We start from the raw sequence: 25,405 nt of genomic DNA on the forward strand, positions 1-25,405 counted from the left end.
ATGTAGCTTTACAATTCCTGAACACAAAGCACAAATACAGAGTATACCATAACACTGATGCTAATAAAATTAAGATCTAAGTAAGAGGCAGTGAGAATGTCTTTGTTCAGTAGCACGTACCAGGCCTGATGAATCTGACTCACAAGCTCCACACTGGTTACAGCCAATTCTCCCCACTCCTGACCCAAATGAAACCCCAATCTCTGATAAAAATCTTTAAAATGAAAGGCTATTATGTATTATGTCTCATTTTTAAAACATTATTTTGACGCTATTGCTCCTAACAAACCAGCCAGGGGGGTGTAACTGTAGCATCTTAAAAAGGTTATTAGAAATTGGCCCCAAGTTCACATTTTAAATAGACAAGTCAGAATGACTCCAGACCCGAAGCTCTTAGTATCCAAGCTACAATGCTTACATAGACTAATAAAGGTTTCTTGTCTTCTACCTATGTTAAATACCAAAATAAACTGCAATTTTCCCTTTTTCTTTCAGCTAATATTTTCAGGATCTTATGTCTCTTAAAAGATACATATCACAGGTTCTATCCAACATGTATCTGCAAAGTAAAAATATATAATTTATGTGCTTTTAATATCTATTCATTTACTAAGTTAATAGAAACATCTTTTATCCCTGTCCTCTTGTATTTTACCACTAATATAAAAAAAAAAAAAATTCGTGACGATACCTGCCTAAATAGCCTAATTTCCAGAAGATCCAAGAAATCAGGAACACCAACCATTTCCCCAAATAGAAAGGACAAACATTAATGGCAGCAGATAAATCTTACACAGGTGACTGCTTAACCAAAATAAGGGAAGTGGTAATCTGCACTCTCCTCTCCCTCCCACAATCCTACAAAAAACGGCAGCAGTTCTCAAAGTGCAGTGTAAGAGGCCAAAGCCATTTTTCTAAGAATAAGAGTTGACATTTTTACTGTTAATATTTGTCCTGACAGCGCAAGAAGAGCAACGAGGAAAATGAAGACACTTAGCAGAAATCAAGGCAAAAGTTCCAACTCCTATCTACTAGTAGCAGTCATCACCTTCCTCACCCACCACAAATTCACAGTAAAACAAAAAACCATTTCATTTAAAGTTTAATAAAACAAAAAAATTACTAATTTTATTAGTTTTCAACCTCTGAATATGCATCTTCTTAATATTCTGTGTAACAAAATGAGATGAATACATGAAAAACGTATCAAAATACTATACACATCTCAAGGAACAACAGTGGAATACTGTTGCCAGCTGAACTAGCTGCTATCTTAGAAGGCCATTTTGACTTGAAAGGACTGTCAAACAAGACTTTTACAGACCAAGAGAATTTGGTAGACATTTTCTCAAAAACAAAGGACTTCAAGAGAAATAACTAAAATACTTGTGGCCAACGATAAAATCTGAACTTCGAAACAGAAAGTGAAAATTCTAGAAAATGTTTTTCAGTATGAGCCTAGAAGGCTCCTGATACATTCCCAAGACATTTCAGAAATCAGTCATTGTCTACATAAACAGTATTGGGTGACACCAAAAAAAAAAAAAAAAAGAAAGAAAAAAAAAAAAAGACTGACTACATCAAAATCAAAAACTTTGTGTCTCAAAGGTCATTATCAACAAGTGAAAAGGAAATCCACAGAATGGAAGAAATACTTGCAAATCATCGGTCTGATAAGGTGTTAATAACCAGAAGATAAAAAGAACTCCTACAAGTAAGCAAGGACAGAGGAGGGCACAGGACACAACCCAATAAAAAAATGGGCAAAGTAGCTGAATAGACATTTCTCCAAAGATATACAAATGACTAATAAGCACATAGAAAGATGCTCAACATCACTGACCATTACGATAACATACATCAAAACAACAACGTGATGGAACTTCACATCCATTAGGTTGGCTGCTATCAAAAAAAAAAAAAAAATCAGGAAATAACAAGTAACTGGTGGCCAAAGATGTAGAGAAATTGGAACTCTGTGCACTGGCTGGTGAGCATGCAAAATGATGCAGCCACTATGGAAAAGTGTGGTGGTTCCTCAAAAAAACAAAACAAAAACAAAGAATTACCAGATGATCCAGCGATTCCATTTCTAGGTAAATACCTAAAACATGTGAAAGCAAGGACTCAATCAGACACGTGTACACCAATTCACAAAGCAGTATTACTCACAATAGCCAAGAGGTGGAAAATATCATCAATCAACAGATGCATAGATAAATAATGTGGTAGCTATACATGCAATGGGATATTGTTAGGGCTTAAAATGGAAATTCTGGCAGATGCTACAACTCTGAATAATCCTGAACACAATATGCTAAGTGAAATAAGCCACACACAAAAGAACAAATTTTATGATTTCACTTACATGAGGTATCTAAAGGTATCTAAAATAGAATCAGAGGCAAGGAGCAGAAAGGCACCAGCCAGGGCCTGGGGGGAAGGGAAGGATGAGGTGTTACTTTTTAATGGGTTCAGAGTTTCAGTTTGGGAAGATGAAAAAAGGCCTGGAGATGGATAGTGATGATGGTGGCACAAGACTGTGAATGTACTTAATGTCATGGAGTTACACTTAAAATATCAGGATTTGTTATGTATATTTTACCCCAACAGAAAAGTGTTGAAAATTGGACAAAAGATTCAAATAGGCATTTCTCCAAAGAAGATAAAGGGCCAATGGACACATTAAAAGACGCTTACCATTATTATCCATTAAGGAAACACAAATCAAAACCAGATTTCACAGGATACCATTTCACATCCACTAAGGTGGCTATAATCAAAAAGATGCGACAATAACAAGTGTTGGGGAGGATGCAGGGAAACTGGAAATCTTACACACTGTTGATGGGAATGCAAAATGGTGTAGCCACTGTGGGAAAATAGTCTGGCAGTACCTCTAAGTTAAACACAGAGTTAACATGTGACTTGACAATTCCATTCTATTAAATGAATAAATTATATGGTATATAAATTTTATTAATATCAAAAAATTTTAGAGAGGATGATTATCAAAAGCTATTTGCATGATCACCTCTTCCTTCCATTCCCTGGTTTATTTTGGGAAGGTTTTGTGAGCAGAGGCAGCACATTATAACTTCTGACAGGCCTCTTACTAATTTCTGGTTAACATACAATTGCCAATGGTTACTAAAATTTATCTCTAAATTTCACTGGACTCCCCAAAGGCATTCAACTAAAACACACCACTAAGTAATAATCTGTTTTACAACTTAGGATTTCTACACACATAGAAGCTTTTCCCTATCTTTCCATTAACTACTTTCTAATCCACCCACGCTATCAAAAACAAAAAACCCACAAACACACACACACACACACACACACACAACAGCCACACACATTAACAGGAATTAGCTAGAGAAGAAAAGATAGAGCCTAGGTAAGCAAACAGGGAGCTTCAAAGACTATATTAACTTGTCAGACAGGAATTAAGTCGCATAAACTAAAATGAATTTTGTACACATTGTATTTTAAGTTTCAAAGGTATCAAAAGCAGAGTAACTCTGATCCAAGAGATGCAATTCAGAAGTCACTACACCATACATAGATAAAAAACCACTTCTACAAAAATATGAAAGATGAAGCTTTTTGTTACACTACCACTATGTGATAAAACCAAAAACAGAAAATGCTTCCCTGAATATTATATAATTTGAACACAAGAACAGGCCATGAGCAAATCAACTAAGAATTTGGCAACAAAAAAATATTTTCTTAGGAATGTACTCATTGGTTGAGTAGAAACTAAAAATGAACCAAAAACCCTTATTTTTCAAATAAAATTATTCCACAAAGATGCTCATAAAACATAATTTTCAACTTTAGAATCAAATCAATTCCTCCACATAAAACTTTTCAAAAAATACTTTTAATTTAATCTGCTTTAAAATTAACTCACGAATTTACCGAAATTGTTCATTTTTTTAAAAATAACTTCACCTTCCTCCACTTTTTCTTCTCTTTCCTGTCCATCTTTCCTTTTATGCAGTTTCTCCTTTAGAAAGGCACAACTTATATCACTAATAAAGATATCCTATGAAATATCACACAATGACCTTTGTATCTCCACAGGAATTTACAAGTCTATACTAAAACAACCATGTTTCCCTCACAGTTCACAGGTTAAAGGTATTTTTTAGAGGCTCAAGAGCAGAAAATCTAGCCCTTATTTTCTCAGCTGGGTCTAGAACACTTTAGGGGCCAGTGACCACCATCTTAACTTACTGCCTCTTACAGTTCCAAATTCTATTAAGATTACTTCTCTCAGCCTCAATGGCTTCCACACAAAATCTGTGTGGGAAGCTAACACAAGAGAGCACAGGAGAGCCCTATTATCTCCAGGGGATAGCAAATACTACACCATTTGCAAATATCAAAGGGGAATATGTGAAGAATGAATGAATAAAAACAAAAAGAAATTTAAGGGGGCCGGATGACAAGTTTATAAAGTCCTCAAAAGGTAGCTATTCGAATCAGGCAATTTAAAGTGTCAGACTTTGGGGTGCCTGGGTGGTTCAGTCAGTTGGGTGTCTGCCTCCAGCTCAGGTCATGAACCCAGGGTCTTGGGATCAAGTCCCACATCAGTATCCCTGCTCAGCAGGGAGTCTGCTTCTGCCTCTGCCCCTCCCCCCTGCTTGTGATCTCTTTCTCTCCCCCAAATAAATACAATCTTAAAAAAAATAGTGTCAGAATTTTTACATGACAAGACAGAGTAAAACCAAGTAAATTTAATCTGAATATTGAATTACATGAGCAAAAACACGTGGCAAAGTAAGAACACACTCTGAACTGCTTACACAACACAATGATAGCATTTTTAAGAACTTTAAAACACAAATTACTAATTCAGAAAACTTCTGTAAGCAGGGTCCCAATCAAGAGAATATTCCTTTTTCATCATGATTATACCATACCATATTTTATCAATTAAATGAGCAAATAAAATATATCATAGAGAGCCCAGAAATAGACCCAACACAAAAGGAAACTTGGTATATTGGAAAGGACCAATTACTCAGAAAATACCCTAAGAAATATTAGGACTACTACAAAATTTTACCAAAGTGTAAAAAATAATTTTTCTGATTATATTAATAGTACAGTCATAAAAAATTAGAAAATACAGATAGAAACAAAATGAAAACTGCCTAAGAACTACCTGGTAATTATCATCAAAATACATTTTAGTGTATTTTTCACTAAACTTTATTCTATTCTACTCATTTATTAAAATATGGCATTCTATTTTGATATCCCTTTTCTTTCCCTCCTTATTCACTATGGGTACTGTCACATGATCAGTAGTCTCTGAGAGTAGGATTTTTAATTTGTATCACATATAGTTGTACCGTTATTTAATACCCGCCATTTAAAAAAGAGATTTTCTTCCAGCTGATTACAATTAAAAATAACTGTGGTTAAAATCCTAATAAACTTTTGATGCATCTGTTTATTGCTTCAAGACAGATTCATTCCTTAAGTGGAATTACTAAGTCTAAAATATAAATATCAACTTCTGATATGTACTTTCAAAAGCCTCTCAGAAATACTGTACCACTTTAGAGTGTCATCAGTATAGAAACACCTATTTCATTCAAGTATTAAATTCTTTCAAAACTCCTGTCACAATTTAATAGTAGAAAAACACTTTAATTTGCATTTCATTCACTGCTAGTAAAATTGAATATTTTAACCTATGTTCACTGGTCACAAGACATTTCTTTTGTGTCTGAAAAGGTCCTCTACAATCCTGTCATCCTGGGGTTCCTCAACTTTGGCACCACTGACATTGTGAGCCTGGTAATTCTTTCTAACAGGGGAATGTCCTGTCTGGGGCAGGATGTTGAGCAATCCCTGCTTGAAGTCAGTAGTGCCCAATCCCCACTCTCTCAAAAGTTGTAACAACCATAAACATCTACAAACACTGCCAAATGTTACACAGCAGACAAAAACAGTCCCCAATTAAGAACCGCTACCCCATCCCCACTCCCTTTAAAATTGTCTTTTTCTTACTCTTATGGTATCATAGAAAAAGTAAATTATTATCTGACACAAATATGAACTTAACTTTTGAATTCCCATTTTGTACTGATTGTTTAAAAATACAGCAATTGTTTTTACAAAAATGTTGAAGTGACACTAAAATTTTTATCTAATTTCTCCGATTTTGAAATTCCCTGGAAAGGTTAACACATTTTCTTGCTCAGAAACTCGTATCTGAGGATGGCATGGTATTTATCTGCTTCAAAGCAATAAAGTTCTCATACAAATACTGAGAGTGAATTTTTCAAAGTAAGAGTACTAAAATATCTCCTGATAGTTGTACATATCAAGGATCCAATCCGATGGAAAAGAAAAGCTTCAAGAGGTAACACAAACGTTCAGATAATACCTCAGCATGAACTTGGGTTTCTTCTTTGGCAACTTATATATTCACGGTAAGGATTCTAACACGGCTGAAGAGTCAAGTTACTTTTCTCTACTCACCCACTTCTCCCTACCAATTAAAGCAAAAAGTTGAAGAAACAGTGTGAGCCTGATTTATGCTTAAGTCTTAGCTAAACTTTGGCCCCTTACTGAAACTCTTTCTAAAATTAATATACCAACATGAGCTCTTCTGTCCCCCATAAACAGCTGAACCAAAGATACATCTCCTCTAACACTAAGGCTCAGGTTGAAGGCAAACAACCAGTTCAGAACTCAGAGGGTACCGGAGTTTTTTAATAGCACTAGCTTAATGGCTGAGGTGGATCTATTCTGCCGAACAGCTCTTCTTACCACTTTCACCACTACTGCTATCACTTTCCCCACAATCCATATGATACCAATTCCAAATTTCCATCAACAGGCATCGGTCCATTCCTTCATTGTCACGTTTACCAGAGCCTGGGTAGGCCCTGGGCCCTTTTTGCATTCTACCAACTCACCCTACACATCAGGGTCAACAGCAGTTAGAAAACTCAGAAGAAATACAACACTGATCCTCCTCCACTAATAAAATTAGTTTAGAAAACAAGATACGAAGACAATAAACAAACAAATAAAACATCTTAAACCATGAGTTGTAGAGATTTAGTGATGGTACAACAGAACCTAGAGAAAGGAAATATGAAATGTAGGCTTAGAGCAATCTAGGAAAGGCTTCAGGACAAAGCAGGACTGCAAGCTGGACCTGTAGAAGAATGAGTAGAATATGGAAAAACAAAGTGGAAAAGTACAGGACCTAAAAGTAGAAGCTTAAAAGGGACAAATTTCCCAACCATTATTGACATTTTCGGCTACAGAGTTCTATGTTATGATGGAATGTCCTGTACATTGTGGGATGTTTAGCAAAGTCCCTGGCCTCTACAACTTGATGCCAGTAGCCCTCCCATCCAGAGTGGTGACAACCAAAAATATCTCCAGAAAGTAACAAATGAACCCTTGGGGGAAAACTGCTGCCCCCCATACACATCGAGTACCACGGCAATACACAATACCTTTTGTTGAGGATTACACTGGTTCCTGAAAATTAGCAAGGTTGGGAAAATGACAACTGCCAGATCAAAGTCTCACAAAATTTGAAGAATAAAATAATATGCATATACATTTTTTAATGGCAGAAAAATTCTAAAATGCAGAAGATTCATTAAAAAATAAATAAAACACTCATTCACATTAAAGTCTATCTCACAAATCATCTTCAACTGTACAGGAAAATGTGTTGTGGAGATGTAACCTTAAATTTTTTTCTCAGGTGTAATCTTGTGTACTGAGAAAGGTGGAGGTAAAAACAACAAAAGTCTTTCCACACTGACCCAGAGGCAAACTCATGTGGTGCAAAGCAAAGAAATCAGCAATTGTTGGGGTGTTTTTTTCTTTTTCTTTTAGTAGGTTCTATGCCCAGGTTGAAGTCCAATGTGGGGCTTAAACTCATGACCTTGAAATCAGTACCTGAGCTGAGATCAACAGTCCGATGCTTAACTGACTGAGGCACCCAGGCACCCCGGGTTTTCTTTTTAAGGAGACTGAAAGGTTTGTATGTAAATGATGAAGGCTTTACAGTTTCTGTTATTGAAATATAAAAATGAGTTTACACATTCACAGGTGATGGGAGATTACTGTACACTTTAGTACACAGGGTTCATCGTGGAGAATCCTGAGTTTGAAAACAAGGCTCAAAGAGTCTAATAGTATTTGCAATAATGGCTTTTAGTAGACTAGTATATGTCTGTTTTCTGCTATGTCATATACAGATTGTTTTTATTCATATTTTGAAGTATGCCCCAGAGTTACATGCTACTCTAAAATTACTAATTAAAGACATAATTACTTAAGAAGCATTTTTCTGTATCTACACTCTCAAAAGGAAGAAAAACGTATCATTAAAAGCACAGCATCTACTACAAGGAAAATTTATACTCTGGTTCATGAACTGTCTGAACGTGTGGAAAACAAACACATGAACAATGAAATGGAGAGCCCTTCCTGAGAATGTCCCTCTATATGTGATGAAACCAAGAAAATAAACTGGAAGCTTGGCTGAGTTCAAATTTCAGCTCAGCCACTTTTTCATTTCTCATCTAAGATTATCTAAAATAGTCCCTCCTTTGTTTCCCCATCTATAAAATGGAAATAACTGTACCTACTTCACAGAATTGTGAGGATTAACATTAGTATAAGCAGAGTGCTTGTTAGCAAAGTAACTCACACTAAGAAAGCACTCAATGGTTGTTTTTCCTCAAGAAACTCAGGACAGGGAGAACATCTGAGAATATTACAGTAGAACTAACTATGCAGACAGCTTTCCAGGTGGCATTACCAAGAAAAGAATTAGAACAGTGAGCAAGACCTCTGTTAGACCATACTAAAATGCTTGGGCTGATCTTCTGTACTGTCACACCACAGACTGTAAGAATTTCAGGCTATCTCTCTGGTCTAAGAGTACTTCTTTAACTATTCCCCTCATTAGAGAGGAGAAAATCTTTTACCCAATATTCCTCCCTCCACCACTAACAAAACTATTACCTTCAAAAAAAAAAAAATACATGAGGTATTGCAGCTAACAGATAAGAAGAGAGACTAGGAAAAGACACCTATTTATCACCTAGTTTTGTCAAACCTTAGTTATATTTTTTACAGTTCTTGATGAAGTAGAAAATATATTATTGCACTTGCTCCAAAAATTCTTTGACTCCACCAGGATCTCCAATGCATTGATACTCCTACCTTTTTACAGTGCCTCATCTCCTTTGATATCCACTCTCTTCATTATCCAGCTTAAATTAAAATTCATAATCATTATAATCACCCCCATGCATACAGTTGACTCTCTAGTCCCTCTTTGCCTTCACTGTACTCACAAAATCAACTACACTGGTTAAATATAATCCCCACCAAATCTGTGCCCAGGAAGAGGAACACTAAAGTTATGGAAAAATGCACCACCATGCCAACTGGACTCAAGTACACTATTAATCTGACAGGTAATAAATTCCCCCAGTTTATTCACTCTCAAGCTCTTGAAGATAACTATTTTGTGTCATCCTCGTCAACCTGTTCAACATCATGTTCTTCCTCAACATCACACTCAATGACTCTGCTTCCTGCTTCACTTACAAAACTGAAGCAGTGAAGAATCTCCACAGTTGCACCACATTTACCCATCTACTAGCAGGATCGCGTACACACCCGGAATTCCCACTGGTAATCACAGATGAACTATTCATTTTCTCATCCCTTCACATACCAGATTCTCTCCTTCTGTGCACCTACTCAGGAGCATCACTTGTGTAATTCTCCCCTTTCTCCTGTCAACTACATCTACATCTACTTTTTAATCTCTAATGGATCATTTCCATTACCACGCAAGTATGTCCATATTTCTCTCATCTCAAAAATTTCCACTTGCCCTCCTATCCCCTACATTATTTATTTGCTGTCGTTGGCAGGAAAATTCCTTAAAAGAGTTGTCTCCCTCCTGTTATCTCTCAAACACACTCCAAACAAGCTTTCAGCCCCACCACTGAAATTAATCTGCTCTTAACAAAGTCATCAATGACTTCCATATTGTTAAATCCAAAGACCAATTTTCACACTTCATCCTTAATTAGCCTATAAAGAGTATTTCACACAGATGACCATTCTTCCTTAATTATTTTCTTTTAAATCAGCGGCCTTTGTTGCTCATTTTTCTTTATAGGTTTCCCAAACTTCTCACCTCTAGAGCGATCCAAAGCTCAGAATATCTCTTCTCTGCCCACACTTGGGGATCTCATCCAGTCTGGAGATTTTAAATTCCATCTCCACATTCATCATCCATCCAACCACCTGCTCCACATCAATATAAAATTCAGCATGTCCAAAACTGAACTCCTGATCTTTCCTATGAAGTGCCCCTGCCACAACCTTTCCCACTGCATACGTGATGAAATTCCATCTTCTAGCTGCTCAGGCAAAACCCTTGAGTCATTCTTGACTCCATTCTCTCTCTCATACACCACAGCCTATTTACAGGAAATCCTGTCAGTTGTACCTTCAAAATATATAAAGAATATGACTAATCCTCACCACCTCCAGCTACCTGAGCCACTATCATTCTTCAATAATATCATTACCTTCATCTTCAACAACCTGCTTCTAGCTTATTTTACGTAAAGCACATTTTCAGCACAGCTATTTCTAAAACACCCTCTTAACACTTAAGTCAGATAATGTCACTTCCCTACTCCAAACTCCATACTGGCTCCCAACTTCAATCAGAGTAAAGCCCTTAAAGTCCTTACAATGGTCCACAATGCCTTACAAAAGCTAACTCCAATCCCCTTTACCTCTCTGACCTCCTCTCCATGGTCAGTCTACTGCAGCCACAGTGACCTCCTTGTTTGTTAGTCTGTGAAAAGGCAGGACACATTCTTACTTAAGTACTTCTGTGCAGGAAGATTCCTCTACCTGAAATGCTCTTCTACTATGTAAGGCTTAATATGACCACAGTATTTAAAATCACAAGTTCCTCTCCAACTTTAACACTCACTTTCCCTACCCTTCATATTTTTCCATTGCCCTTACAATCAAGAAACATAATATATAATTTATTACATTTACTACCTGCCCACATATTTGTCCACACACACACACACACACACGTGTATCACAACTACCATGAATATGTCTGACAAACACGAAGTGCTCATTAATTATTTGGTGAATATCTTGAAGCCTGATTTGGTGGAATAATACAACCCAACTACAGTAGAAAAAAAAAATCAGGAATATACCACTTTATAAACAGATTTAGGAAGTACTATATGTGCAACTTTTTGCAAAAGGAATACAGATTCATATTTAAACTGCAATGCATAACAGAAATAGGAGCAAACACATAACCACTAATGTAAGACACTAGTCTCAGCCCTTTGGACATATTAATTCAACCCTCACAACCACCCTATGAGTTAGGCAGCATTATTTCACCAATCTTATCAGTAAGCAACTAAGAAACAGAGGTTAAATAACCTGCCCATGGTTGCGCAACTAGTAAGTGGCAGAGCCAGGATTTTAACCTAAGCATTGTGGATTCAGAATCCATACTCTTAGAAAGTCATGACATCTAGTTAAGGCAGGGAGGGAGGGAAGGAAGAAGGAAGGAAGGAAGGGCGGGCAAACATGCATCTCCTAAGCTACTCCGTAATAGGAAAAGATCCAAGAGTCTACCTGCCTTCAGGGAATTCACAATCTAAACAAAAAAGAGTAACAAAATCTACACATAAACGATGGAAGCAATCATAAAGTACTCTACTTATTGGGCTAAGACTTGCCTACATGCAGACTTCTGTATGTATCTTAAAAAGATGAGCGCAAAGGAAAAGAGAGGTCCCTGTTCCAGGCAGAGGGGAACAGTATGTGCAAAGTCACTGAGATGAGAGCAGGATCCACCACAGAACTTTTGAGTAGTTAGGAAGGCAGAAAAAAACAAAGGGAGCAAATTGGGGAATAGCAAGTTAAGCAGAGACACAATCATATACATCTTAAAACATCTTGATAAAGATTTTAAATTTTAAATTAAGCAAGGAGGAGGGTGCATAAAAATTTTAATTGCGGGGCGCCTGGGTGGCACAGCAGTTAAGCATGTGCCTTCGGCTCAGGGCGTGATCCCAGCGTTATGGGATCGAGCCCCACATCAGGCTCCTCCGCTATGAGCCTGCTTCTTCCTCTCCCACTCCCCCTGCTTGTGTTCCCTCTCTCGCTGGCTGTCTCTATCTGTGTTAAATAAATAAATAAAATCTTTTAAAAAAAATTTTAATCGGGGAATAACATGACAGTTACATTGTAGCAGGAGCACTGCTAATAACAGATCAGAGACTAAACAGAAAAAGTAAACTGCAGTTTAGGAACTAATTCAGAAAAGCCTACAAAGAAACTCGGGCAAGATGAGAATGACTGATAATGTCTACAGAACGGTAACCCCAACGTTTGAGAATCTTCATGTCCATTTCCACTAATACTGTCATATTTCAAGTTCTCATTTCTTCCATCCTAAACTCCCATTATAGCCTCCTAAGTGATTTCCCTAGCTCACCTAAATTAGACACCAGTTCCCCAAAGCAAAGCTCTGCTGTATCTCTCTACTAACAACAAACTTTCAATAACTTGTAAAATCTTTCTAAACGCAAAATTCTATGTATCAGCAAGACACTGATTTATCCCAAATACACCTTCATAACCACACACCTTCTCCTGACTTTCCAGCTCACTGTTCCCTCTAGCTGGATTAAGCGAAACAGCCTCCTGTCTCAGGAAGCTTTCCCTAATCCTCAGCAATTAACTTCTTCTCTTACGCTCCCGAAGCAGTTTATTACTCCCTTAAAGCAACTACTATATTCTGCCCAGATCATAGTCGCTAGGTTCTAGATTTTTTTTTCCCCCTTGTGAGGTTCCATGAAGCTAAGCATCATGCAACAGATTTTTTTCTTTGGTGAAGGAACTGTCTTTTGCTATGGAAACACTTTGACAGGAACTTAAGCAAAAGCTATGCTTCAAATTGTAAGCATTTCAACAATTCAGAGATGTTAAGAACAATGAATTTCTCAATAAAAGAACTGGGATTCTTTCTTGCAAATCACAGTTATAACCATAACAGTTTTAAGATAACAATTTTAATACTTTACCTGTATGAACTGGGGATGCTGTATATGCATGCATATATGCCGGCTACAGCATATACCAATGAGGTTGGCTCCCCAGCTCCTGGTTCCCACTTTCTTAGAAGGGATGTAATACACAAAGATGGTCCTCCAGGAATCAATTCTTTCCTGTCCATATTACTTGCCCCCTCCCCTGCAAAAAGTGGATTAATCCTGGGGTCAGCCAATTGGACATTTCACCCCTGAAATGTGAAATATGGAGAGAACATAGATCGGAAGTTACTGGACTAAATCACCCCTTTAAAGGAAACATCCAGCAACTTCCAGTCCAGCCCCTGAGGTACCCCATTCTCATATTCTTGGCTTGGTAGTTTAACTCAACCTGTGATTCTAAGTTCTACCTCAATATCCTTCCAATAAATCTGTCTCTTCTCTCATTTTTGAGGGGGCTTACGAGAATCAAAATCAGTCTGTTCTGCTTACAAGCAAAAAAGCCTTAAATTAACTTGATCCTTTCAAAAAGTCATATATTCTTTGAGGATTACATATTTAATGCTCTATCTTTAAATAGAAATCTGAGCTGAGAAAAAAGCCTCTTCTGGATTTTCAAATTACAACGTAAAAGTTCACTTCCTATATTTTAATATTTAAAATGCTATGACACTATTAAATTAATTCAAGTCTAAGTGGACATTCCCAAATGAGCCTACTGAACATTCAGTCTAGCAGACTACCCACTGTATTCAGAGATTCTGGGTTTTAGTTTTGTTCTCTGCATGTAATTCTCCAGAATGTCAAAGACCCTATACATTGTTATATGCGCTGACAATCTCTTTATGACAGATCACTACTATAAAGTAACTTTATTGCTATTTTCTTCTTTATTAGCACCTTCTCCCTTGACTACAGTTTTATCTTTTTCCAATACAAATATCCAAGGTCTTCAAAAACCTTGATTTTCCTAGATCAGAAATTAGATCTGAATTTATAAATGTATATATTTATGAATTGATAAGAAGGTTGTATATTTCAGCCAATAATATCTATGAAGTTCTTTTCAATGGGAATATAAAAAATAGAAAATATTTAAAAAGGTAACTGCTTAAAAGTCAGAGAAATTATAAATTAAGAAAAATGAAGTTACTGATGGTGAAATTCTCTTATAGATAAATAAAAATATTAAACTGAATACTAGAAAGCAACGCTGATCCAAATAGTATTTTTAAAGGGCTACTGGCATTTCTTTTTCAACTATTCCTGAAAAATATGAATTTGATTCCTTAGAACACAAAGGTTTGCTCGAGTATGTTTTAGTCTTTCCTGGTGGCTTTTTTTTTTTTTTAAGCTACTAACTAAATTCTCACTTCCACTTTGTATTCTACTGAATGAATATGAAATTTCAGCAAATTCTGGGGCATACAAATGGAGAAACTGTCATTTCTTTCTTCTATGAAAAACTACATTGTTCAAATAGTTTTACATAGGTATCCTACTTTTATAATAAAAAATAATTTTAAATACCCGGCCACACGTCAGTAAGAAATTCAGTAATTTAAAAAATGAGCACACTTAGAAAACTTCATCCCATTAACATGATTCTGTAACTTCAAGTTTTGTACTGTTCAACTATAACTTTTTAAAAAGCAAAATCTTTAAGAATCACAAGGATACGATTTTTTATCCACAATTCTTGTAATGATCTGAACAACTTTTGAAGACTACTAACTAAATATAAAAATATACTTATGTTTCTTAAAACTTTTGATCTGAAATATGCCAATAATTAAGTCAATCTTACACTGAATACTCAGAAGCCTTTCCTTCAAGAATGAACAATATTTCCAAACTGTACTAGCCATCTAATACTTAAATATGTGCTAAAACTTCAAAGAGCTAATAGCACCATATTCATCAAATCTAAATCAGGATCAACTGTAAGACTCTCCAATATTTTAAGAATTCTAGACCACTACTGATATTTGAAAGACATTCTTCAGAGCTATTAAAACATAGGAAAAACATATGCCAACGAAGAAAATTTATCTTAATTTTAATTTAAAAATGTCTTTTTTTAACTCGGGGGTTAAACTTTTCTCTTTTTTCTTTTTTTAAAGATTTTATTTAGTTATTTCAGGCGGGGGGGAGCAAGGGCAGGAGAGCATGCAAACAGGGGGAGGGGCAGAAGGTGAGGAAGAGAATCCTAAACAGACTCTGTGCTGAGTGCTGAGCCTGAAGTGTAGCTTCTGATGCAGGGCTCCACCTCAGAACCCCTGAGATCATGACCTGAGCTAAAATCAAGAGTCAGACACTCAACCGACTGAATCATCCAGGCGCCGCAAACCTTAATTTTAATAAAATTTGTGATGTCAAAATTTTTAGAAATATCTGGAATTTATACACACACACACACACACACAGCAGAAAAAATCTGAAAAGCAGAAATGTAAAGCAATTTCAATTTTATTCCCATCTAATCTAGCCAAACTCTATAGCACTTGATACATTATAAGGCTATTATCTCCTGAAACTAAAGCTTTTCTCTCCCTACCCAAAATCTAAAATCAGAACTCTATGACAAAAACTATTATTATTATTGGTTTACCCCTTCTATACCTGATTAGTCTTAGGCTCATAGCATATGATAATTTAAGGGTCAAGTGAAAAAAAATTACTCTCTAAAGGAACTACACTTAAAGTTCCCCCCACCCTAATTTTAAAAATGAAGATAACATATTTGATACAGGTGAATACTGAAAAAAGCAGAAAGCAAAATATCATATGAAATATAATACTGTAATGCTAAAATAATAAATACTATAAGCAACTATGGTTTGTTTCCTCACCACTGCATTCCCAGCAGCTAGCACAGAACCTGGCACAGAATATATGCTTAACAAATATCTGCTGACTTAAGTAACATCTTAAGAGGTGTGAAGGAATGAAGGAACATAAGCAAACAATGCACAATCAAAAATTACACAAAAATTAAGCGGTAAGAAGAAGGTAACAAAAGGAACTTCGACATTCAGAAAATTTCACACCAGCACATCTTATGTAGAATATAATATGAATTACCATGTAGTAAGCTTTCAATAAATCCCAGCCCCTTTTCTTCCCTGTTTTCCTTTAAACAGAGTACACCTAAAATATTTACTTCACAAAACTCAATGAAATTCAAAAATTTCAAGAATATATCTGCATACCTGAATCTAATCAGTAATATAAAAAGAAAGATGTACTAATTGCACAAATCAGTTGCAAATGTGATGGACTGAATGTGTTCTCCCAAAATTTTTATGTTGAAGCTCTAACACATAAAATTACAGTATTTGGAGATGAGGTCTTTGGGAGGCAATTAGGTATAGATGAGATCATGGGGGTGGGGCCCTAATGATGGAATTAATGTCCTTATTAGAGACACCAGAAACAGAGGTTGCTTGATGTTTCTCTATTTCACCTCCCTCACACACCCACCCTCTTCTCTCCTTTCCCCTTGCCATGTGAGGACAGAGCAAGAAGGTGGCCTTCTGCAAACCAGGAAGAGAGTCCTCACCATAGCCCAAACATGCTGGCACCCTGATTTCAGACATCTGGCCTCCATAACTATGAGAAAATAATTTCTGTTGTTGAAGCCATCCAATCTATGGTATTTTGTTATTGTGACGTAAGATAAGACAGCAAATCAACTACTGAAGAAACAGTGACATATACTACAGAAGTATATAAAGATCAAAAACCAAATTATGACCTCTAAAGAGCCCAGCTTGGTAGAGAAATAATTGTTGTATTAAAATACCCATAACACAGAACAGAAAACAATAAATGGAAATTTATGAAGGTAAAGTTACTATATTGTTTGAACATCTGGAAAGGCTTAGACACAAGCAGAGTCACCAAAGGATAAACAGAATCTAGACATAGGGAAACTGAAAGAGAAGAGAAACCAAGTTCCTCTCTCTCTCCCTCCCTTCCTCCCTCTCTCTCACATACACATCTCGAGATTTGGACACAGTAGTTTCTATTATTTTCTAAAGTTAGAAAGAATACTTCTTTAACAGATGAAGACAAGATTTTACTTTTTCTTCCATTTACATATTTAATCCAGCTTTCTACTTCACGTCACATTCTCAGCAAGGCAATTTCAGCCCCCTCAACGCTTGGGAAACCACAAGCAGAAACAGATTAGTAAGCAAACAGCTGCAATAAAAGATGCGATCAATGCATGTCAGAAATATGGTGGTTTCTATTAAGAAAAGGGGATCTGAGAAAGCTTTTCAGCAGATTACTATGTATTTGAATAGAGCTATCTGAACAATCTTAAAAGACAAGGGGAGGTTATGCCATGAGGAAGACTATCAGAGGCAACCAACAGAAAGATGCTATTAGAATTTAATACTAGCAAAATAGAGCACTGCATATTCAGTGAAATGCAAATAATTTGGGCAAGTTAGAAAGGTGCCAAAAGAAAAGACTGGATACGTAAGAAGAACCCAAATCAAGAAAGAATTTTAATGAGTAAGACAGTATTTGCCTCACTGGAAGAATAAAAATGTAAGAAGGAATGATATTAACTAGTAATGTTAACAAGGGAGACTTCAAAGGGAACAGAGTGACCACACATCCTAGTTAGAATAGTCCTGGTCTACATCTGTTCACCTGGTGTTCCACCCAGTTTACCACCTGTACCATATTTAATGAAGTGTTATTAGTAACTGCATTAAAATATGCAGGTTTGGTAGGCCTCTCCACTTTATACTTCCAACTTCTGCCATGATCCTATCAGCTTGTTTATGAAATGCATGGATAATGAAGAGAGTCCTCACTTTAATGTGCAGTTAAATCTGAAAGACAGAAATAACAAATTTATCTTTCTCTCACCATTTCCAGACTCAATGTATCTAACCCTTCCCTTTCAAGGGTTAGTCTGCAGAAGACTTCTCCAGAGGCTAGGGCAGTTAGCTCCTTTGGAGGTAGAAGAAGTGGTCAACACTGCCACCACTAATGTCCCACTGATGTATCAGCCAAGTTTCGGCCTGTGATTTTGCCCCTGAAATACAGAGTTGCCAAGCTACCTATGAGCAGAAGTCATGGGAAATTACAGGTTATGTATATGTAGAGTAGCTAATATTAACACACAAAGCCACTCTTACTGAAATGAAGAAATGAAGAATTAAAGCTTCTCTCTCCCCTATGTATATTAAGACTTGTCCAACAAAGCTAGCTAATGGATATAGTTGTGAATAATTATTCACAAATTATATATTACCATATATACCTATACATATACATATATATCTGTCCCTGGTTCCTAACACAGAGCTCCTAAAAGCCTTGAAAACAGGGGTGCTAGGACAAACTTTTGTTCTATTTAGTCTTTGGCCCCAGTTCCTGACAGAGAGCTCTTAAAACCTTTGGAATTTCCTGAGTGATAGAAACAGCTTCTATTCTAATGAGGCGACTCTTGATGGGCTATTCGATGGGGGCTGGTAACCACAAAGACCAAGTGAGGTTAGTAGTTTGGAACTTTCAGCACAGCCTTCCCCATTCTCCAGAGAAAGGAGAGGGGCCAGAAGTGGAGTGAATAATTAATCGTGCCTACATGATGAAGCCTCCATAAAAATCTATAAACTATGGAATTCAGAGAGCTTCCAAAATCATAAACGAGAATGCATCCACATGCTGGGAGGGTGGTGCACCCCAAACTCGCCATGGACAAAAGCTTCTATGCTCAGGATCCTACCAGGTTTCGCCCTATGTTCTCTCTTCATCTGGCTATTCTATTCATTTGTATCCTTCAATATCCAGTGTAATAAACCAGTAATCTAGTTAAGTAAACAGTTTTTCTGAGTGCTGTGAGCCACTCTAGCAAATTAACGGAACCCAAGGAGCAAGTTATGGAAACCTCTGATTTTTAACCTGCTGATCCAAACCACAGGTAACAACCCAGATGTGTGACTGGCATCTGAAGGGGTAGACGTCAATCTTGTAAGATTAAGCCCTTAATTCATGAGATCTGATATTAACCCCACGTAGACAGTGTCTGAAGTGAATTGAATTGTAGGACATTCAGCTGGTGTCATAGAATTACTCGGTATAGGGAAGAAAGCCCACACATGTAGTGTCAGAAGTGTTCTGAGTGTGAGAATAAAGGAGCAACAGAATTTTCCAGGAAATATCTGATTAGATAAGAGGAAAATATCTGAGACTTTTACTTCTACTGAAAATCAAGAACAACAACACTTATAATAAGACTCTGAATCTTCGACAAATAATCATTTATTTCTCAAAATTAAACTTTATTAAGTTTCTCAAATAGGATTCCAAAAGATAAAACTAGAAGACCTGGTTAAAGATCTTGATCATACCCATCACCGTTTTTATTTCACAGGTGAAAGAACAAACTATGAGACACATTTTAAAGCTTGATGCATGCTTTTTCTTATGAAGCAGAATTTTTCAATCTTGGCACCACTGACATTTTGGGTCTGATAATACTTTGTTGTTGGGAGTTATCCTGTGCAATGCGCAGCATCCCTGGCCACTACCCATTCTCAGCAGCATTCCCCCACTAGTAACACCCAAAAATGTCTCTAGTCATTGTCATTTCTGGTCAAGAACCACTGCTGTAAATTTTTGAAAAGGAAAATGAAAACAAATATTACAGATTTAAATGCAAACTTGCAGAAAAAGCCCACATCTCAAAATTGCAAACATCTTCAATTAGTTTTACTGTTAATTATTGCAAAGTCCTACAAGTTTACATAAACACCATAGGTAAGATTAAATATTTTACTTACATTTAAATTAAGAATGTATTTATTCAAAACTAAATTTAGGGGCGCCTGGGTGGCGCAGTCGTTAAGCGTCTGCCTTCGGCTCAGGGCGTGATCCCGGCGTTACGGGATCGAGCCCCACATCAGGCTCCTCCACTATGAACCTGCTTCTTCCTCTCCCACTCCCCCTGCTTGTGTTCCCTCTCTCGCTGGCTGTCTCTATCTCTGTCAAATAAATAAATAAAATCTTTAAAAAAAAATCTGATAGTGTCTTAAAAAAAAAACAACTAAATTTAAAACAGTAGGAACAATCTTAAGGTAAATCCGTTTTGTGGATTGGATTTTTATTCTTCTTGCTTGAGTATCAGGACTCTAGGACATTTCTGCAATCTCAGAGTGCTCTCAGTATTCAGTCAACCGAAGAGCAAAACGTAGTTTTTTCCCCTCAAAATAACTGGTTTGTTTTGGCCTATTTACAAAGAAACAGGCCAGAACCAGACTGCGAAAAAAAAAATTTACAAGGACAAAATTTCAAATACAGTCATTAAAAAAAAAGACACAGCTCATACTTTGTATCTGAAGTCTCTTTTACTGTTAAGTATGACTACTTGTCTATGGAATGTGACTAAAAAGACAGATATATGCCAGAAATAACAATTCATTCCAATCATTAAAAAGACTATTCTTTGCTATATAGTCATGACCATCTTTTTTAAACAACTTGCTGCTTGAAACTGTCTTAAGCTCAAATTATTCCTAACACATCTTATTATTTAGAAGTAACTTCATCAGGCTACTTTATTTTTTTATCAATAATAATCTAGCAAAAACCATGAAAAACAAATCATAACTTCATAAATGAGGGAGGAAGAAACTATAATTGGTAATAAACAAAATGAAAGATGCAGGCACAAAATAGAAGCAAATTAAAATGAGATACTATTTTTCATCTATCAGATTTTCAGATTTAAAGCTAATAATGCTCAGTGCTTACAGTGGTAGAGAAATAACTTTCATATCGTGCTGGTATATATGCGTATGTTGAAAAAACTTTTTGGAAGGCCAGATGGCAATACCTGACAAAATAATAATGCACAGAAACGGCAACCTATACGTCTCATTCTTGCATCTGTGTCAATGTAAATATGTCACTTTAGCACTTTTTGAATTGTTTTGTAACTGTAAACAACCTAAAAACCATCAAAGGACAGGTTAAGTAAGTTACAGTACACCCCAAACAATGGAATACTATGCAACCCCTAAAAACAATGAGGCAAACTTTTGTGTTTTGATAAAGATATCCAAATACAACAGGTAACAAAAAACAAACTGCAGGAGTTTGATACTTTGTTTAAAAGAATTAACACACATTTACATAGAAAAATTCTGTTAATATATAAGAAACAGGTTAAAAGTATAGTTTGATTTTTTGTTGGTACTTCCGTAATAAAAAAAATTTTTAATGAGACAAGCTTATCTAAGCAGTACTGATTTCCATAATCTTTGTACATGAGTTTTTTCACAGTATGGGCACAATAATTATTTAATTCATGTGATCCATTAAACTAAATATGAAGTTATTCTCACCAAATTTCTCCTTAACCAAAATAAGGATGTAAACAGAAAATGTATGTATCATAGTCTCCATATTCAAGATACTTAAAATATTTAAGACTGAAAGTTTTAAGTATTTAAAATTTTCCACCTGTTCACTCACCTAGTATTTTCTCAGAAAATAATTTTTAAAGTGACCACATCCTGACTGTGACATTGATTTCTGTCATATCCTACAGCAGCTAAGACAGCAGAATCAAATGTCACCGACGATATTTACAAAAAAACTGGATAAAGTGACAAGTATCCCCATGAACCTTCTAAAATAAACAGGACAAGACTGGAGAGCTATCAATATCTATACAGGAGGGAGAAAAAGACTACTTGTCTTACAATAGCTCATGAACAGGAAAACCCTGAATTCACTAACAGTACTTACTGAGGAAAAAAGAAAACCAGGCCACATTCTACCCACATTCAAGATTACTCGTTGCAGAAATAACTCTGCTGTGCAAAGTCCCTAGAAAAGGTGGACTTGTCTCCAGATACAGAACTACTTTGAGACAAAATAGCCATAATCTCAAAAATCACCCTGCAGTCACCATGGACAATATCCCTAAAATAAGACCAGAATAAAACAATCTCGAAAAATATCAAATTCACTTTAGTACACAAAAACAGTTCTGAATAGAAATATTTCATCAGTTAAGAAGCTATCTCACCCTCCCTCTTAGAGATATACAATAGTGCAAAAACTATAAATGTACTCCTAATAGCTTATACTTCTCGAATTTCAAACCCTTCTATAGCATATTTTTCTCCAGTTTCAACCCCTGTAAATGGAAATATTACCACCTACCTCCCAATACTGACAGGTTAAGATTTTTGGTTGATTAAGAATAACAAATCCAAAACACATATATTAAAAAGAAAGCTAGGCTCATAGTTCCAACTAAAATATACATCAGTCTCATCACATATAATGCTTCAAATTTACACCTCTGCAAAATTATAATTATTAAAATTTTCAGCCTTTGAGGTTACTGGAAAATAGTCTAAATCACAAATGTTAAGGGTTTATCAAGTAATTTACCTTACTGACTCTTCCAATAAAATATCTCCTGACACATTTTTTCTTAAATCACAAATTACCACAACCCAGCCTCCCCATACTTGCCACAATCCCCAGGAAACTATCTATGGGACGTGTCAGGGCTTAGAAGGTCATATCATGGTATGCCACAAGGAAAGGAAAGACGGGCAGGTACATGAGGTCAGGATTAGATAAGCAGCAAGGAAATCTCAGAAATAACTAGTAACAAACTCCTGTCAAAAGCATAATTTCAAATTCTAAAGATTTTAAAAGAATTCTCAGAGTGCTTCAGTAAAGAGGAAAAATGTGAGAAGACAACAAGGGACAACGGGTATATAAGTACAGGTTATGAGAGGACCTAAAGTCAGAAGTCCTGAGTTTAAATTCCAATTCTCTCACTCACCAGATGCACTGTCCTAAAACTTTTTCTTTTTTAAGATTTTATTTATTTATTCGACAGAGATAGAGACAGCCAGCGAGAGAGGGAACACAAGCAGGGGGAGTGGGAGAGGAAGAAGCAGGCTCATAGCAGAGGAGCCTGATGTGGGGCTCGATTCCATAACGCCGGGATCACGCCCTGAGCCGAAGGCAGACCCTTAACTGCTGTGCCACCCAGGCGCCCCAAAACTTTTAAGTTCTGTAAGTCTCAGTATGCACAAAAACCACTTTAATTCTAACACTAAAGTCTTCTTTTTTTTTTTTTTTTAAGATTTTATTTATTTATTTGACAGAGACAGCCAACCAGCGAGAAAGAGAACATAAGCAGGGGGAGTGGGAGAGGAAGAAGCAGGCTCCCAGCAGAGGAGCCTGATGTGGGGCTCCATCCCAGAACGTTGGGATCACGCCTTGAGCCAAAGGCAGACGCTTAACGACTGCGCCACCCAGGCGCCCCTAAAGTCTTATTCTTAACACTAAAATTCTAGTCCCTTAAAGATAAATCTCAATTTCAGGTTCACAATTTAAAAATCAATCTAAGACTCTATGAAGGAGTACTGAGAAGCACCACATACAATAAGTAACATTAGGCGAATAAAATTTTAAAAGGGTCAAAAATACTCAGGAGATACCGAGAACCTGCAAGGAGCCTCGACAAATCACAGGGAGACAGGAAAAGAAAGTACAACGTACTGTACGTCTGAAAAAATTCTAAGTCAGATCTAGTTATAGCAAAGAAGGAAAATAAAAAAGACAAAGCAAAGTTTTGGAAAGCAAACTGACTAACTAGCTCAGTCACAAGTATAAAGAGGCTTAATAAGATTTAGGAAAGTCTTGGGCCTAAAGAAAGATCACTGTACCTGGTCAATGTTTTCATTCATAGGACTTCATTTTAGTAAGCTGCAAACCTTTTAAGTATCAAAATTGGTATTAAATGTTATGAAAATAAAAATTAGTAGTACTAAAATATCAGCGTACAAACAAAATAAGAAATCTAAGATTTACTGAATACCTGCTATTTCAAAAAACTCTGTGAAGTAAGTGTTGTTCACATTTTCAGCTGGGGAGTGAAAGACATAGAAGGCTTAGGTAACTAACTTGTTCCATCATATCATTCACATAGATTATAATGAAACTAGAATTTTCACCAAGACTGTCTTCTAAGCTAGGGTCAAACAGATTATAACCACAGAGACAAGAGAGATACCCTGACAAATACACCTCCAAGAGCATCTTCACTGTACCATGGAGCCTCTCAATAAAGCTTTTCTCCCGCCCCCCCACCAAGTCACATCCGTAAGTAGTAACAAAAAAGCCCTACTTAAACTATCACATATATGGCACATTTTGAAAAAGCACTAGGGGCACTATTACTATATTTTACATCATTACTAATTTTTTTAAAAGATTTTTATTTATTTGACAGAGATAGAGACAGCCAGCGAGAGAGGGAACACAAGCAGGGAGAGTGGGAGAGGAAGAAGCAGGCTCATAGCAGAGGAGCCTGATGTGGGGCTGGATCCCACAACGCCGGGATTACGCCCTGAGCCAAAGGCAGACGCTTAACCTCTGTGCCACCCAGGCGCCCCACATCATTACTAATTTGACACTTAACTATTTATCACATTCAGTCAATGATGTAATCTCTCAATAATATTCAATGTATTTGCTAGGAATGGACTTTGAGCTTGGGTTACAGAAATGCCTATTACACAAGGTAGATAGATTCTACACAAGCAGTGCCAAACCCAGGCAGCCTGATAATACAAACAGGACTGCTGTAGGTGAAACCAGAGAAAGCAAAGACGAGCAATGTAAAGGCCTAGCAAAAATGAAGGTCTAAAATATATTCCTCAGATTCACTGGGTATTTTTAAAGTAAAATGCTTTCACAGACATATGTATTAAATAACAGCCAACATTCTCCTCTTCAACTGTCTATACTGTTTTAGTCACTGAATACATTTAAGGGTTCTGTGTTTTGTTTTGTTTTTGCTATTGATACCGAAACTTGATTTTGGTATAGAAAGACAGATATAGGCAGAAGGATGCAGACAGACACACACACACTTTCGCTCACAAACTCCCATATCATTAAAATAAAAGAGCTACAGTCTACAAAACAGAAGGAAAGCACAGTAAATTCTGGATCATGAAACCCTAACTTTTTACTAATAAGATGTTTTGAAGCAACATGAAGTTTTCGACAGACTTCCAGTAACAGTCCATAAGCATTATGAACTGATGCATTCATCAATCAGCAGGCACAAAGAGATCTCTGGATGTAGATAAAAACCACAGGTGTGTATACAGCTGACACTAAGAATGGCATTCTGTGAACCTCTTTGTGGCTCTGATGAATAAAGTGGTAACAATGACTGGTCTTTCTTACCCAAGTATACACAA

At 36.4% G+C, this 25,405-nt stretch overlaps 1 protein-coding gene across 6 annotated transcripts in view; it reads right to left on the reverse strand.

Annotated features, from left to right (window-relative positions):
• The window catches only part of PPP4R2 (protein phosphatase 4 regulatory subunit 2), a 52,563-nt gene that overhangs the window by 17,538 nt on the left and 9,620 nt on the right, over positions 1–25,405 (reverse strand). The gene's annotated exons all lie outside the window — the stretch shown is intronic.

Source organism: Ursus maritimus, unplaced genomic scaffold, assembly GCF_017311325.1.
Source record: "Ursus maritimus isolate PB19 unplaced genomic scaffold, ASM1731132v1 scaffold_14, whole genome shotgun sequence".
NCBI lineage: Eukaryota > Metazoa > Chordata > Mammalia > Carnivora > Ursidae > Ursus > Ursus maritimus.